This window comes from Anomaloglossus baeobatrachus, chromosome 3 (genome assembly GCF_048569485.1).
Source record: "Anomaloglossus baeobatrachus isolate aAnoBae1 chromosome 3, aAnoBae1.hap1, whole genome shotgun sequence".
Lineage (NCBI taxonomy): Eukaryota > Metazoa > Chordata > Amphibia > Anura > Aromobatidae > Anomaloglossus > Anomaloglossus baeobatrachus.
Window position 1 is genome coordinate 663,105,860 of NC_134355.1, and position 17,041 is coordinate 663,122,900.

Below are 17,041 nucleotides of genomic sequence, written 5' to 3' on the forward strand. Positions count from 1 at the left end.
CGCCTTTCCTCTCTGGCTTTCACTTGAACTTCCACTTCAACTCTCCTCTCTCAACTGCCCACCCTCCTCTCTACTTGAACTCCAAACTCAAACTACTCTGAACCCAAACCACTGTTGTTTTTCTCGCCCCGGGGTCTTTAGACCCCTAGGTGGGCGTTCCCAATCCGCCTGGTCCCGCCCACTGGTGTGCCTTTCCTACCCTGGGGGGGGTGACTAGGGTTTTGTCGGCTTGGTGTAACCCTGTGAGGGAAGGTGTTGTATGGGGGCCTATTCTGTGTGTGACCACCTGGAGGCGCCAGGGCGTCACATATACACTGTGTGCAGAATTATTAGGCAAGTTGTATTTTAGAGGATTTTTTTTATTATTGATCAACAACTATGTTCTCATCAACTCAAAAGACTCATAAATATCAAAGCTTAATATTTTTGGAAGTTGGAGTGGTTTTTTTTTAGATTTGGCTATCTTAGGAGGATATCTGTTTGTGCAGGTAACTATTACTGTGCAGAATTATTAGGCAACTTAATAAAAACCAAATATATTCCCATCTCATTTGTTTACTTTCACCAGGTAAACCAATATAACTGCAAAAAATTTAGAAATAAACATTTCTGACATGCAAAAACAAAACCCCAAAAAATTAGTGACCAATATAGCCACCTTTCTTTATGATGACACTCAGCAGCCTACCATCCATAGATTCTGTCAGTTGCTTGATCTGTTTACAATCAACATTGCGTGCAGCAGCCACCACAGCCTACCATACACTGTTCCGAGAGGTGTACTGTTTTCCCTCCCTGTAGATCTCACATTTTATGAAGGACCACAGGTTTTCTATGGGGTTCAGATCAGGTGAACAAGGGGGCCATGTCATTATTTTTTCATCTTTTCCACCCTTACTGGCCAGCAATGCTGTGGAGTAATTGGATGCATGTGATGGAGCATTGTCTGCATGAAAATCATGTTTTTCTTGAATGATACTGACTTCTTCCTATATCACTGCTTGAAGAAGTTGTCTTCCAGAAACTGGCAGTAGGTCTGGGAGTTGAGCTTCACTCCATCCTCAACCCGAAAAGGTCCCACAAGTTCATGTTTGATGATACCAGCCCATACCAGTGCCCACCTCCACCTTGCTGGCGTCTGAGTCGGAGTGGAGCTCTCTGCTCTTTACTGAACTCTGGTCCATCCATCTGGCCCATCAAGAGTTACTCTCATTTCATCAGTCCATAAAACCTTTGAAAAATCAGTCTTAAGATATTTCTTGGCCCAGTCTTGACGTTTTATCTTATGTTTCTTGTTCAAAGGTGGTCGTTTTTCAGCCTTCCTTACCTTGGCCATGTCCATGAGTATGGCACACCTTGTGCTTTTTGATACTCCAGTAATGTTGCAGCTCTGAAATATGGCCAAACTGGTGGCAAATGGCATCTTGGCAGCTTCATGCTTGATTTTCCTCAATTCATGGGCAGTTATTTTGCGCCTTTTTTTGCCCAACACGCTTCTTGCGACCCTGTTGGCTATTTTCCATGAAACACTTGATTGTTCGGTGATTACGCTTCAAAAGTTTGGCAATTTCAAGACTGCTGCATCCCTCTGCAAGAGATCTCACAATTTTGGACTTTTCAGAGCCTGTCAAATCTCTCTTCTGACCCCTTTTGCCAAAGGAAAGGAAGTTGCCTAATAATTAAGCACACCTTATATAGGGTGTTGATGTCATTACACCACACCCCTCCTCATTACAGAGATGCACATCACCTGATTTACTTAATTGGTAGTTGTCTCTCAAGCCTATACAGCTTGGAGTAGGACAACATGTATAAAAAGCATCATGTGATCAAAATACTCATTTGCCTAATAATTCTGCACGTAGTGTAGTAAAATTGACTGAGCAGTATGATTCCTCGGATCAATTTTGAATAGGTAGATGCTAAACATGTATAGTGTGTGTGGTGTGGTTTGTTTTTTGTTGTTTTTTTTATTATTTTTTTTTTTTCTTCTTTATTTATTTTCCTAATATTCCCATATTTTTACCTATGCCACTTTGAGGTAGATGCTAGAGATGAGCGAACCGGTCCCGGTTCGGCTCGAGGTCGGTTCGCCGAACGGAGCTCCCGTTCGAGTTCGGTTCGTCGAACGTTCGGCGAACCGAACTCGAACTGCATAGGAAACAATGGCAGGCAATCACAAACACAGAAAAACACCTAGAAAACACCCTCAAAGGTGTCCAAAAGGTGACAAATGACTCACAACACAACACAAACACATGGGAAAGTGACAAGGACATATACTCATGCGAAAATAAAAGAGCAGGACAAGGAAAAAGAGGAGACACAGATATAGGCATGGCACGCCCTTCTAAAATCATGTAAAACACCGCAAGGTGACTCCAAGCGGAGTCTCCCTTTTTTCCAAAAATTGGGCCCCACACACACCCACCCCTTCAGTGGCAGCAGTTGTGCCCCAGTTGTACACTTCACAGCTAGATTTGCATCAAGCACATTCAAAAATACGCCATAATTAACTGTCCCCAGGATTACCCCGAGTTAGGTAGCAAAGTCTTTCCTGATCCCAGCTCTGTTCATCTAGGATCATTTTTAAAAACACAGCAAGCAAGGGTTACTCCAAGCGGAGTCTCCCTTTTTTCCAAAAATTGGGCCCCACACACACCCACCCCTTCAGTGGCAGCAGTTGTGCCCTAGTTGCAAACAGGATGTTTTGATGTGCATCAAGCACATTCCAAATCCACAAGCATTTACTCTCCCCAGGATGACACAGGGGTAGTAAATTCCTTCTGGATCCATGACTTGTTCATTTTGATGAAAGTTAGTCTGTCCACATTGTCACTGGACAGACGCGTGCGCTTATCTGTCAGCACACACCCAGCAGCACTGAAGACACGTTCAGAGACAACGCTGGCAGCTGGACACGACAAAATCTCCAAGGCGTAACTGGAGAGCTCTGGTCATTTTTCTAGATTTGAAGCCCAAAATGAGCAAGGCTCCATTTGCAAAGTCATGGCATCGATGTTCATTTGGAGATACTCCTGTATCATCCTCTCCAGCCGTTGACTATGTGTCAGACTTGTTGTCTCTGGTGGCCTTGCAAAGGAGGGTCTAAAAAAATTATGAAAAGATTCCATAAAATTGCTGTTACCAGCACCAGATACGGTCCTACTGGTACGGGTAGACTGTTGAAGATGACGAGACCGTCCCATATTTGGCAAGTTACAACTGGGAGAATCACTCCCTGCACCTGCACGGTTGTTTGGTGGAAAAGCCGAGCTAAGATCGAGTAACAGCTTCTGCTGATACTCCTGCATACGTGCGTCCCTTTCTATGGCTGGAATTATGTCACAAAATTTGGACTTGTACCGGGGATCTAATAGTGTGGCAAGCCAGTAGTCATCATCACTTCTAATTTTGACAATACGAGGGTCATGTTGGAGGTAGTGCAACAAGAAGGCACTCATGTGTCTTGCGCAGCCATGCGGACCAAGTCCACGCTGTGTTTGTGGCATAGAGGTGCTAACCGTTCTTTCTTCCTCTGACATCTCCCCCCAACCTCTTTCAACAGAAATTTGACCAAGGTCTCCCTCATCCGCTGAGTCTTCCATGTCCATGGACAGTTCGTCCTCCATTTCTTCATGTTGTCCTGCACCTTCCTCAACATTTAATCAAAATAGCATAAAAAATACACCTTTTTTCCTGAGCTTGCAAGAGCAACGTTATTTACTCCAAAACACGCAAGTCAAGTACAGAAAGCCATCACTATGAAAGGTGAAATCACCCTGGCCACCTGGGTTAGCCGGTTAAGGGCACACCCTAAGGGGTCACGTCTAGTGATGGCCACTAGAAATAACAAACACAAGAATAAAAACCAAACAAACATAAAGAAAATGTGATGTTGCTATAGGCAAAGGACAGTGGTCCAATTGACAGAATAAACACAACAAACAAAATAATACCTAAAAAAAGCAAAATAAGATGCACTCCATTGACTGACAATGGTCAATCATGCAAATACATAAAATGCAGTAAGTTTTTAGGCATTATAAAAGGAATGGTCTCACCCAGTCCCTTTAGATGGAGGGACATGCAGTCTCCTGATCCTGAGTAGTGGAGTCGTCCGCCATGTACTGGCCCTACCACCTATCAGATGTAATATAACAAAAGACTGCTGCCCCAGACTTCCGTCCTAACAAGGACGGACCACAACTAGGTCTCAAGCTGGACCCCTATGCTGACCCTGATGACATCCCGGCGTCCCGACGCGTTTCGTCACTCAGACTCCTCAGGGGACGTGATAGTCGTCAGTCAGGTCCTTTCTGCCAGCCCTCACAAAACCATAATGTCAGAGATTCTGGCGTGGTCAATATTGGGGTCATTTAAACATATGAGTAATATCATTGCTCCAATCAGGAGCTACATCACACCAGATGCTTATTCAATCAGAATCATGTGGATCCCCTCATGTGGGTTTTGATTAAACATATGTACTTACGCCCCCTCGGTGACGTCACAGGCATTCTACCAACGTGACGTCCATGTTCTCCAGGGGAGCTGATCCAATCAGCGCTTTGGTGTGTGACTATACCAGGTGTACACTCAGATGCCTTCCCCACGTCATCTCTAGTCGGCTGTCTGCCTAATCTCAGCCGGGGATGCACATTTCGTGTGCACCGGCATCCGGGGGGAGGGACTTCCTGTTGCCCGGGGTCATGTGATCGGAGATTTCCCCCGTGTCACTTCCGGTCCGTCCTGTCTGTCATCCCAACCTCGAGTGCACCTCCCACATGCGTCAGCAGTAGGGGAGGTGCTTCCCATTATCCACACGCACGTGGTCGAAGGTGGGCGTCAGGACTGCACCGCGCGTCATCTCCCGTTCCATACCACATATGGAGATGAGGGTACCTCCCCCTCTCCATGGGGATACGGTCCGATCTGTGTATCAGTGCTGCAGCGCACGTAACCTCCCACCCCAGTATACATCAGGAGTATGGAGGCGGAATCATGCGCAAAAGCATATAGCCCTTATGGCTTCATTAATCCGATCGCAGTCCACCCTCACTATAATCATGAGGATATGTTTGGGGGATCATCTCTAACACCTAATCACCTCAACCATATAAGTTTCAATAAAAAAGCCAAACCCATAAGGATAATCAGATCCACATAGTGTTGTTCCATTATCACATACGTATGCAACTGCAAATTTGCAGGTGCAAATACAAATCTTGTGATAATTAATGATGTATAAATGGAGGGGGCAAAAGCAATATTTCTTCCCATAGTTCCATTTATTGGGTACCAAAGGGGTAAAAGGAAATTAGGATGACAGTGAATAACCATCCACGAGGACTAAATAAAACTGTTGAATAGTAGCTGCTCATTTAGGCCTTTGGGAGAGAGGGTTTCTAGCTGGAAGATCCACCTTGTCTCCCTTTGCAGGATGAATCTATCCCAGTCCCCCCCTCTCTTCGGTCTCAAGACTTTGTCGATTCTGGTAAATCTCAGGACACGTACATCTCCACCATGTTTTTCAATGACGTGCCTAGCCACCGCAGTGTCCCTGTGATGTTCAACGTCACCAAGGTGTTCACCAATCCTCCGTCTGAATTCACGGATGGTTTTTCCGATATATTCAAGGCCACAGATACAGTCAATCTTGTAGATAACCCCCTGTGTGCGGCAGTTGATAAAATGCCGGATAACATACTCTCTCATGTTTACATTGCTTCTAAACGTCTTGGTGGTCTGAATCACCGGGCACGCAATACATCCCGAGCACTTGAAACATCCCTTGACTCCTCTTGTCAACCAATTGTCCTCGACTGATCGTACAAAATGACTATGGACCAGCCGGTCCGAGAGGGATTTTCCTCTCCTATACGTAATTTGCGGTCTAGTCGGGAGCATTGGACACAAGTCCCTGTCCATTTGTAGAATAGCCCAGTGTTTACCCAGTATGCGACGTACATTTTCCGCCCCGTTGTCAAAGGTGGTTATAAATCTAGTTATACCATGCTGGGTCTCCTCTGTTTTCTTAGGAATCAGAAGTTCAGTTCTAGGTCTTTCCCTTGCCACCTCATAGGCTCTCTTAATAATGGTTTTTGGGTATCCCCTCTCCTGGAACTTAGCTCGCAGGTCATTCGCCTGTGTTTGAAAGTCACCCTCTCTTGAACAATTTCTTCTAATACGAAGAAACTGTCCCTTCGGTATGCCCCTCTTTAGATGTTTTGGATGACTACTGTCCCACCGGAGAAGGGAATTAGAACCTGTCGGTTTGTAATAGGTACGGGTCTGTAGATTCCCCATCATATCCTTCTGGATCAATACATCCAGAAAGGGGAGGGAACCACCTTCCTCAAAAGCTGATGTAAACTTTAGACCAATATTATTCATGTCCAGGCCTGCCACATAGTTGGACAACTCCTCTCTGGTGCCATTCCAGACCACCAGGATGTCGTCTATGTAGCGGGCCCAGATCTCAAAATATGATGTAACCTCCTCCGTCTCAGATGTGAAAATCATAGTCTCCTCCCACCAGCCTAGGAGCAAGTTGGCATAAGATGGGGCACAAGGGCTCCCCATCGCAGTGCCCCTGAGCTGGTGGTAGAAACGGCCATCGAAGAGGAAAACGTTCTTGGTCAAACAGAAGTTGAGGAGTCTCAAAACAAAATCATTATGTTGCTGGTACTGAGTGCCCCTTGTCGAGAGAAAGTATCTCACCGCCTCCATCCCTTTACCATGTGGGATGGAGGAATAGAGAGCCTCAACGTCAATGCTGGCAAGAGTAGCACAAGATTGAACGCTAATACCTTCTAACTTACGCAGAAGGTCCGGTGTGTCCTGAACATGAGACTGTAGGGCCAGGACAAAAGGCCTCAAGATTTTGTCGAGGTATATTCCACAATTCTGCGTGAGGCTATTGATCCCCGAAACGATTGGTCTCCCTCTCAGGGGGTCCAATCCCTTATGGATTTTGGGAAGGCAGTAGAAGGTTGCCATGACAGGATTTTTTTGGAACAAAAATTCATATTCTGATCTGTCAATGACTCCCACTGACAATCCCTCATCCAGAATCTTTCTCAACTCTTCCATATAGGTCTTAGTGGGGTTACCTGGGAGAACCTCATAAGCATCCTTATCACTCAGCAATCCTAAACAGAGTTCAACATATCTGTCCTTATCCATGACGACCACATTGCCACCCTTATCGGAGGGTTTTATGACAATGTGGTCGTCACTCTCCAAATTTCTCAAAGCCTGGATCTCCAAGCTATCAAGATTATACTTGGAGAAGGTACCAGTCACAGAAAGACTCTTAAGCTCATCTGTTACCAACCGCTCAAAAATGTCAATCGCTGATAAATCCCCAGCAGCCGGTGGCATCTTAGAACTTTTATTCTTAAGTTTTGTGAAGGGGGCAAGACCCCTCAAGTTAGGATCCTCCTCCTCCAAACTACTCAAGAGCCTTACATCCGGAAGTAAATCAGATGGGATATCAAGATCTTGACAGACCCTGGCATCCTGCCTGAAAAAATGCTTCCTCCACCTCAATTTCCTAAGAAACAAATTAAGGTCTTTAATGGACTCAAATAAGTCAAAGTTGGAGGTTGGTACAAAAGATAACCCTCTTTTTAATAAATCGATTTCTATTGGACTGAGTATCTTGTTGGACAAATTGATCATCTCTATGTTGGATGTCATTTGCCCCTGTGGAATTGCCGGTTTCTGAGAAAATGGGGCTCAAAGGAGTGAGTGGGGGAGGTGAAATCCACCCTTTCCCCCGGTTTAAAACCACCCCTGCCTCTACCTCTGCCTTTGTTTTTGTTTTTCCTGGACTTCCTAAAGTTCTCAGTATCGGAGGTTTCAGTATCCGCAGAAGATGGTACTGTGTGAGGGATATCTGGGCCTGGTTGATTATTAAAGACCTGATAGGCTCGATTGTCTTTGAAGTCCAAGATATCCCTATTGTACTGTTTATGTTTTCGTTCCTTAAGATGGTATTGGAACCGTTCCAAACTATCCTGTAATTTCTTTTCTTTACTGATAAAGTCAGGCTCACCAGAATATTTTTTGGTGACTTCAATAGATTCCTTAAGTTTGGCATTCAATTGTGAGAGAGTAGCCTTCTCCTCCTCCAGCATAATTTGCATCAACCTCAGGGAGCTATTAGTGGCCTCTCTCTCCCAATTAGCCACAAAGGAAGCACTTTTATACCGTGGCCCAACCGACAGTTGAATTCTCAGGCCCCTTGGGACTATTCCAGCCTTAATGTAGCTCTCCAGGGACTGAACCTCCCACCATGAGGCAATTTGGTCCCTGTACACTTGAGTCAATTCATTAAAGGCTGCCCCATAGGACGGTATATATTTCTTCTGTGTGAACTCTTTATCTGAAAAGACATTTCTAGCCTCAACCAACCATTCCTCAGTATTTAGACCAGTGGACAGAAACCCTGCCATCACAATATAGTAACGCAGCAATCCCAAAATATGTAGTAATCAAAATAGCATAAAAAATACACATTTATTCCTGAACTTGCAAGAGCAACGTTAATTACTCCAAAACACGCAAGTCAAGTACAGAAAGCCATCACTATGAAAGGTGAAATCACCCTGGCCACCTGGGTTAGCCGGTTAAGGGCACACCCTAAGGGGTCACGTCTAGTGATGGCCACTAGAAATAACAAACACAAGAATAAAAACCAAACAAACATAAAGAAAATGTGATGTTGCTATAGGCAAAGGACAGTGGTCCAATTGACAGAATAAACACAACAAACAAAATAATACCTAAAAAAAGCAAAATAAGATGCACTCCATTGACTGACAATGGTCAATCATACAAATACATAAAATGCAGTAAGTTTTTAGGCATTATAAAAGGAATGGTCTCACCCAGTCCCTTTAGATGGAGGGACATGCAGTCTCCTGATCCTGAGTAGTGGAGTCGTCCACCATGTACTGGCCCTACCACCTATCAGATGTAATATAACAAAAGACTGCTGCCCCAGACTTCCGTCCTAACAAGGACGGGCCACAACTAGGTCTCAAGCTGGACCCCTATGCTGACCCTGATGACATCCCGGCGTCCCGACGCGTTTCGTCACTCAGACTCCTCAGGGGACATGATAGTCGTCAGTCAGGTCCTTTCTGCCAGCCCTCACAAAACCATAATGTCAGAGATTCTGGCGTGGTCAATATTGGGGTCATTTAAACATATGAGTAATATCATTGCTCCAATCAGGAGCTACATCACACCAGATGCTTATTCAATCAGAATCATGTGGATCCCCTCATGTGGGTTTTGATTAAACATATGTACTTACGCCCCCTCGGTGACGTCACAGGCATTCTACCAATGTGACGTTCATGTTCTCCAGGGGAGCTGATCCAATCAGCGCTTTGGTGTGTGACTATACCAGGTGTACACTCAGATGCCTTCCCCACGTCATCTCTAGTCGGCTGTCTGCCTAATCTCAGCTGGGGATGCACATTTCGTGTGCACCGGCATCCGGGGGGAGGGACTTCCTGTTGCCCGGGGTCATGTGATCGGAGATTTCCCCCGTGTCACTTCCGGTCCGTCCTGTCAGTCATCCCAACCTCGAGTGCACCTCCCACATGCGTCAGCAGTAGAGGAGGTGCTTCCCATTATCCACACGCACGTGGTCAAAGGTGGGCGTCAGGACTGCACCGCGCGTCATCTCCCGTTCCATACCCAATATGGAGATGAGGGTACCTCCCCCTCTCCATGGGGATACGGTCCGATCTGTGTATCAGTGCTGCACGTATGTGATAATGGAACAACACTATGTGGATCTGATTATCCTTATGGGTTTGGCTTTTTTATTGAAACTTATATGGTTGAGGTGATTAGGTGTTAGAGATGATCCCCCAAACATATCCTCATGTTTATAGTGAGGGTGGACTGCGATCGGATTAATGAAGCCATAAGGGCTATATGCTTTTGCGCATGATTCCGCCTCCATCTCCTGATGTATAATGGGGTGGGAGGTTACGTGCGCTGCAGCACTGATACACAGATCGGACCGTATCCCCATGGAGAGGGGGAGGTACCCTCATCTCCATATTGGGTATGGAACGGGAGATGACGCGCGGTGCAGTCCTAACGCCCACCTTCGACCACGTGCGTGTGGATAATGGGAAGCACCTCCCCTACTGCTGACGCATGTGGGAGGTGCACTCGAGGTTGGGATGACTGACAGGACGGACCAGAAGTGACACGGGGGAAATCTCCGATCACATGACCCCGGGCAACAGGAAGTCCCTCCCCCCGGATGCCGGTGCACACGAAATGTGCATCCCTGGCTGAGATTAGGCAGACAGCCGACTAGAGATGACGTGGGGAAGGCATCTGAGTGTACACCTGGTATAGTCACACACCAAAGCGCTGATTGGATCAGCTCCCCTGGAGAACATGGATGTCACGTTGGTAGAATGCCTGTGACGTCACCGAGGGGGCGTAAGTACATATGTTTAATCAAAACCTACATGAGGGGATCCACATGATTCTGATTGAATAAGCATCTGGTGTGATGTAGCTCCTGATTGGAGCAATGATATTACTCATATGTTTAAATGACCCAAATATTGACCACGCCAGAATCTCTGACATTATGGTTTTGTGAGGGCTGGCAGAAAGGACCTGACTGACGACTATCATGTCCCCTGAGGAGTCTGAGTGATGAAACGCGTCGGGACGCCGGGATGTCATCAGGGTCAGCATAGGGGTCCAGCTTGAGACCTAGTTGTGGTCCGTCCTTGTTAGGACGGAAGTCTGGGGCAGCAGTCTTTTGTTATATTACATCTGATAGGTGGTAGGGCCAGTACATGGCGGACGACTCCACTACTCAGGATCAGGAGACTGCATGTCCCTCCATCTAAAGGGACTGGGTGAGACCATTCCTTTTATAATGCCTAAAAACTTACTGCATTTTATGTATTTGTATGATTGACCATTGTCAGTCAATGGAGTGCATCTTATTTTGCTTTTTTTAGGTATTATTTTGTTTGTTGTGTGTATTCTGTCAATTGGACCACTGTCCTTTGCCTATAGCAACATCACATTTTCTTTATGTTTGTTTGGTTTTTATTCTTGTGTTTGTTATTTCTAGTGGCCATCACTAGACGTGACCCCTTAGGGTGTGCCCTTAACCGGCTAACCCAGGTGGCCAGGGTGATTTCACCTTTCATAGTGATGGCTTTCTGTACTTGACTTGCGTGTTTTGGAGTAATTAACGTTGCTCTTGCAAGTTCAGGAATAAAGGTGTATTTTTTATGCTATTTTGATTACTACATATTTTGGGATTGCTGCGTTACTATATTGTGATGGCAGGGTTTCTGTCCACTGGTCTAAATACTGAGGAATGGTTGGTTGAGGCTAGAAATGTCTTTTCAGATAAAGAGTTCACACAGAAGAAATATATATCGTCCTATGGGGCAGCCTTTAATGAATTGACTCAAGTGTACAGGGACCAAATTGCCTCATGGTGGCAGGTTCAGTCCCTGGAGAGCTACATTAAGGCTGGAATAGTCCCAAGCGGCCTGAGAATTCAACTGTCGGTTGGGCCACGGTATAAAAGTGCTTCCTTTCTGGCTAATTGGGAGAGAGAGGCCACTAATAGCTCCCTGAGGTTGATGCAAATTATGCTGGAGGAGGAGAAGGCTACTCTCTCACAATTGAATGCCAAACTTAAGGAATCTATTGAAGTCACCAAAAAATATTCTGGTGAGCCTGACTTTATCAGTAAAGAAAAGAAATTACAGGATAGTTTGGAACGGTTCCAATACCATCTTAAGGAACAAAAACATAAACAGTACAATAGGGATATCTTGGACTTCAAAGACAATCGAGCCTATCAGGTCTTTAATAATCAACCAGGCCCAGATATCCCTCACACAGTACCATCTTCTACGGATACTGAAACCTCCGATACTGAGAACTTTAGGAAGTCCAGGAAAAACAAAAACAAAGGCAGAGGTAGAGGCAGGGGTGGTTTTAAACCGGGGGAAAGGGTGGATTTCACCTCCCCCACTCACTCCTTTGAGCCCCATTTTCTCAGAAACCGGCAATTCCACAGGGGGAAATGACATCCAACATAGAGATAATCAATTTGTCTTACAAGATACTCAGTCCAATAGAAATCGATTTATTAAAAAGAGGGTTATCTTTTGTACCAACCTCCAACTTTGACTTATTTGAGTCCATTAAAGACCTTAATTTGTTTCTTAGGAAATTGAGGTGGAGGAAGCATTTTTTCAGGCAGGATGCCAGGGTCTGTCAAGATCTTGATATCCCATCTGATTTACTTCCGGATGTAAGGCTCTTGAGTAGTTTGGAGGAGGAGGATCCTAACTTGAGGGGTCTTGGCCCCTTCACAAAACTTAAGAATAAAAGTTCTAAGATGCCACCGGCTGCTGGGGATTTATCAGCGATTGACATTTTTGAGCGGTTGGTAACAGATGAGCTTAAGAGTCTTTCTGTGACTGGTACCTTCTCCAAGTATAATCTTGATAGCTTGGAGATCCAGACTTTGAGAAATTTGGAGAGTGACGACCACATTGTCATAAAACCCTCCGATAAGGGTGGCAATGTGGTCGTCATGGATAAGGAAAGATATGTTGAACTCTGTTTAGGATTGCTGAGTGATAAGGATGCTTATGAGGTTCTCCCAGGTAACCCCACTAAGACCTATATGGAAGAGTTGAGAAAGATTCTGGATGAGGGATTGTCAGTGGGAGTCATTGACAGATCAGAATATGAATTTTTGTTCCAAAAAAATCCTGTCATGGCAACCTTCTACTGCCTTCCCAAAATCCATAAGGGATTGGACCCCCTGAGAGGGAGACCAATCGTTTCGGGGATCAATAGCCTCACGCAGAATTGTGGAATATACCTCGACAAAATCTTGAGGCCTTTTGTCCTGGCCCTACAGTCTCATGTTCAGGACACACCGGACCTTCTGCGTAAGTTAGAAGGTATTAGCGTTCAATCTTGTGCTACTCTTGCCAGCATTGACGTTGAGGCTCTCTATTCCTCCATCCCACATGGTAAAGGGATGGAGGCGGTGAGATACTTTCTCTCGACAAGGGGCACTCAGTACCAGCAACATAATGATTTTGTTTTGAGACTCCTCAACTTCTGTTTGACCAAGAACGTTTTCCTCTTCGATGGCCGTTTCTACCACCAGCTCAGGGGCACTGCGATGGGGAGCCCTTGTGCCCCATCTTATGCCAACTTGCTCCTGGGCTGGTGGGAGGAGACTATGATTTTCACATCTGAGACGGAGGAGGTTACATCATATTTTGAGATCTGGGCCCGCTACATAGACGACATCCTGGTGGTCTGGAATGGCACCAGAGAGGAGTTGTCCAACTATGTGGCAGGCCTGGACATGAATAATATTGGTCTAAAGTTTACATCAGCTTTTGAGGAAGGTGGTTCCCTCCCCTTTCTGGATGTATTGATCCAGAAGGATATGATGGGGAATCTACAGACCCGTACCTATTACAAACCGACAGCTTCTAATTCCCTTCTCCGGTGGGACAGTAGTCATTCAAAACATCTAAAGAGGGGCATACCGAAGGGACAGTTTCTTCGTATTAGAAGAAATTGTTCCAGAGAGGGTGACTTTCAAACACAGGCGAATGACCTGCGAGCTAAGTTCCAGGAGAGGGCATACCCAAAAACCATTATTAAGAGAGCCTATGAGGTGGCAAGGGAAAGACCTAGAACTGAACTTCTGATTCCTAAGAAAACAGAGGAGACCCAGCATGGTATAACTAGATTTATAACCACCTTTGACAACGGGGCGGAAAATGTACGTCGCATACTGGGTAAACACTGGGCTATTCTACAAATGGACAGGGACTTGTGTCCAATGCTCCCGACTAGACCGCAAATTACGTATAGGAGAGGAAAATCCCTCTCGGACCGGCTGGTCCATAGTCATTTTGTACGATCAGTCGAGGACAATTGGTTGACAAGAGGAGTCAAGGGATGTTTCAAGTGCTCGGGATGTATTGCGTGCCCGGTTATTCAGACCACCAAGACGTTTAGAAGCAATGTAAACATAAGAGAGTATGTTATCCGGCATTTTATCAACTGCCGCACACAGGGGGTTATCTACAAGATTGACTGTATCTGTGGCCTTGAATATATCGGAAAAACCATCCGTGAATTCAGACGGAGGATTGGTGAACACCTTGGTGACGTTGAACATCACAGGGACACTGCGGTGGCTAGGCACGTCATTGAAAAACATGGTGGAGATGTACGTGTCCTGAGATTTACCGGAATCGACAAAGTCTTGAGACCGAAGAGAGGGGGGGACTGGGATAGATTCATCCTGCAAAGGGAGACAAGGTGGATCTTCCAGCTAGAAACCCTCTCTCCCAAAGGCCTAAATGAGCAGCTACTATTCAACAGTTTTATTTAGTCCTCGTGGATGGTTATTCACTGTCATCCTAATTTCCTTTTACCCCTTTGGTACCCAATAAATGGAACTATGAGAAGAAATATTGCTTTTGCCCCCTCCATTTATACATCATTAATTATCACAAGATTTGTATTTGCACCTGCAAATTTGCAGTTGCATACGTATGTGATAATGGAACAACACTATGTGGATCTGATTATCCTTATGGGTTTGGCTTTTTTATTGAAACTTATATGGTTGAGGTGATTAGGTGTTAGAGATGATCCCCCAAACATATCCTCATGATTATAGTGAGGGTGGACTGCGATCGGATTAATGAAGCCATAAGGGCTATATGCTTTTGCGCATGATTCCGCCTCCATACTCCTGATGTATACTGGGGTGGGAGGTTACGTGCGCTGCAGCACTGATACACAGATCGGACCGTATCCCCATGGAGAGGGGGAGGTACCCTCATCTCCATATTGGGTATGGAACGGGAGTTGAATTCCAGCGTGTCGCCACATCGCATTTCAGGCGATAAACCGGCAGGCCGAAAGACTTCTGGAGCAATGCAAGTCGTTCAGCTGCGGCGCTTGACCGGCGGAAGTGAGCAGACAGTTTTCGTGCCCTGTTCAGAAGGCCATCTAGGCCGGGATAGTGTGTTAAAAATTGCTGGACAACAAGGTTCAACACGTGAGCCATACAAGGCACGTGTGTCACCTTGCCCAGGCGAAGGGCCGCACCCAGGTTTGCAGCATTGTCGCACACGGCCTTACCAGGCTGCAGGTTGAGCGGAGACAACCATTTATTAAACTCGGACCGCAGAGCTGACCACAACTCCTCAGCTGTGTGACTCTTATTCCCAAGACATGTCAAGCTAAAGACCGCCTGATGCCGTTGCGCTCTGCTGCCAGCATAGTAATGAGGCGTGCGTGATTTCTTCTGCGCAGTGAGAACGCTGGTGGCCTGACCAGGCAGGCGTGGGGCGGAGGTGGAGGACCCAGATGAGGTAGAGGAGGCAGAAGCAGTGGCGGAACTTGGACAGACAGAGGATTGACACACAAGTCGTGGGGACGGCAAGACTTGTGCAGCAGACCCTTCACCATCTATCACCATAGTTACCCAGTGCCCAGTCAGCGACATGTAACGTCCCTGTCCATGCTTACTGGTCCAAGTATCGGTGGTGAAATGCACCCGTTCACACACAGAGTTTCTCAAGGAAGCGGTGATGTTGTGTGCGACATGCTGGTGTAGCGCGGGCACACCTTTCTTAGAGAAGTAGTGGCGACTAGGCATCTGGTACTGGGGCACAGCGACAGACATAAGGTCTCTAAAATCCTGTGTGTCCACTAGGCGGAAAGGCAGCATTTCGGTAGCCAAGAGCTTACAGAGGGATAGAGTCAACCTCTTAGCTTTGTCATGGGTCGCAGGAAGTGGCCTTTTATTTGACCACATCTGAGGGACAGAGATCTGGCTGCTGTGTGTAGACGGTGTTGAGTAGGGTGTCCCTGGAAAAATGCAGGTTTGTGAGGAAAGTGCAGGCGGAGATGTCGCGGGCGGGGAGGAGGGTGTCAGCACACCGCGCTCACCCCCTTCTGCTCGGGTCCGGCGTCCGCTGCTCAGTGGTGGCTCGAGCCGTAGGCCGGATCCCGGGGGTTTCTCGAGCGGCACTCCTCGCCCGTGAGTGAAAGGTGTTTGTTGGGTGTGGGGATGATTATTGTCCGTGACGCCACCCACGGTTGTGGTGATTTCACCACCGCTGCTCTATACGGGGCTCCCGGGGATGGTGATGCGGAGCAGCCATGTGTTGTGTTGCCCCTCCGTGGGTAGGGGTTGGTGATCTCGGGGCCCGGTGATGAGATGTGTGGTGCAGGGCCTGGTGAGCGCAGGGACGCGGGGGCAGCGCTGTGCCTTGCGGCACGGTGGTACTCACTCAGCCTGAGACGTGGACACAGTTTGTACGGTAAACCAAACGGCTGGTAGGACGGTCCCACAGACGGCTGCACCTGCACTCCCAGTAGGTGACGGTGATGTCCCTCTTCCTTGCACCTATGGTTGACTTGTGGTAGCGGTGGATGCCCTCTGGTTACCCGCTCCCCGACTACAATCTGGGCCGGAGGAGCTCTACACTTTGCCCGCAGGCGCTGGCCCTGAGAAACTGGTGCCGTGGCGGTGGCGGTGTCTCTCTGCTTCAGGTTGGGCTGTTGCCTTCAGTCGGGACTTGGTTGTTGGGGGATCTGCGTCCCCGTCACTGACGGATTCGGCAAATTTGGCGACTCCTAGCCTTGCCGGGGTCCGAGAGGCCCCTGCCCTGGTGCTGACTGTCCTTCGGAACACTGCTCCAGACCACCGGGCACACAGCCAACTGGGTCCTTCCAGGAACTTCCAAACGGTCCCACTCCAGACAGTCACCGCCGTCGCTGACCTTGCTGATCTGGCCCTACACAAAGCTGGACCCTTCAGGCTTTCTTTCTCTTCTGTCACTTCACTTGCTTTCCTCCCTTTTCCACTTTCCTTCCTTCACTTTCACTTTACTGTTTACTCTTGCCCTGCCTGGGCTCAACTCTAGCTCTTCCCTGAGCTATCTCCCTTCCACTTCTC

At 47.0% G+C, this 17,041-nt stretch overlaps 1 protein-coding gene across 1 annotated transcript in view; it reads left to right on the top strand.

Annotated features, from left to right (window-relative positions):
- LOC142297013 (cytochrome P450 2K4-like) overlaps positions 1 to 17,041 on the top strand; it is a 57,234-nt gene that overhangs the window by 16,042 nt on the left and 24,151 nt on the right. The window lies entirely within an intron of this gene.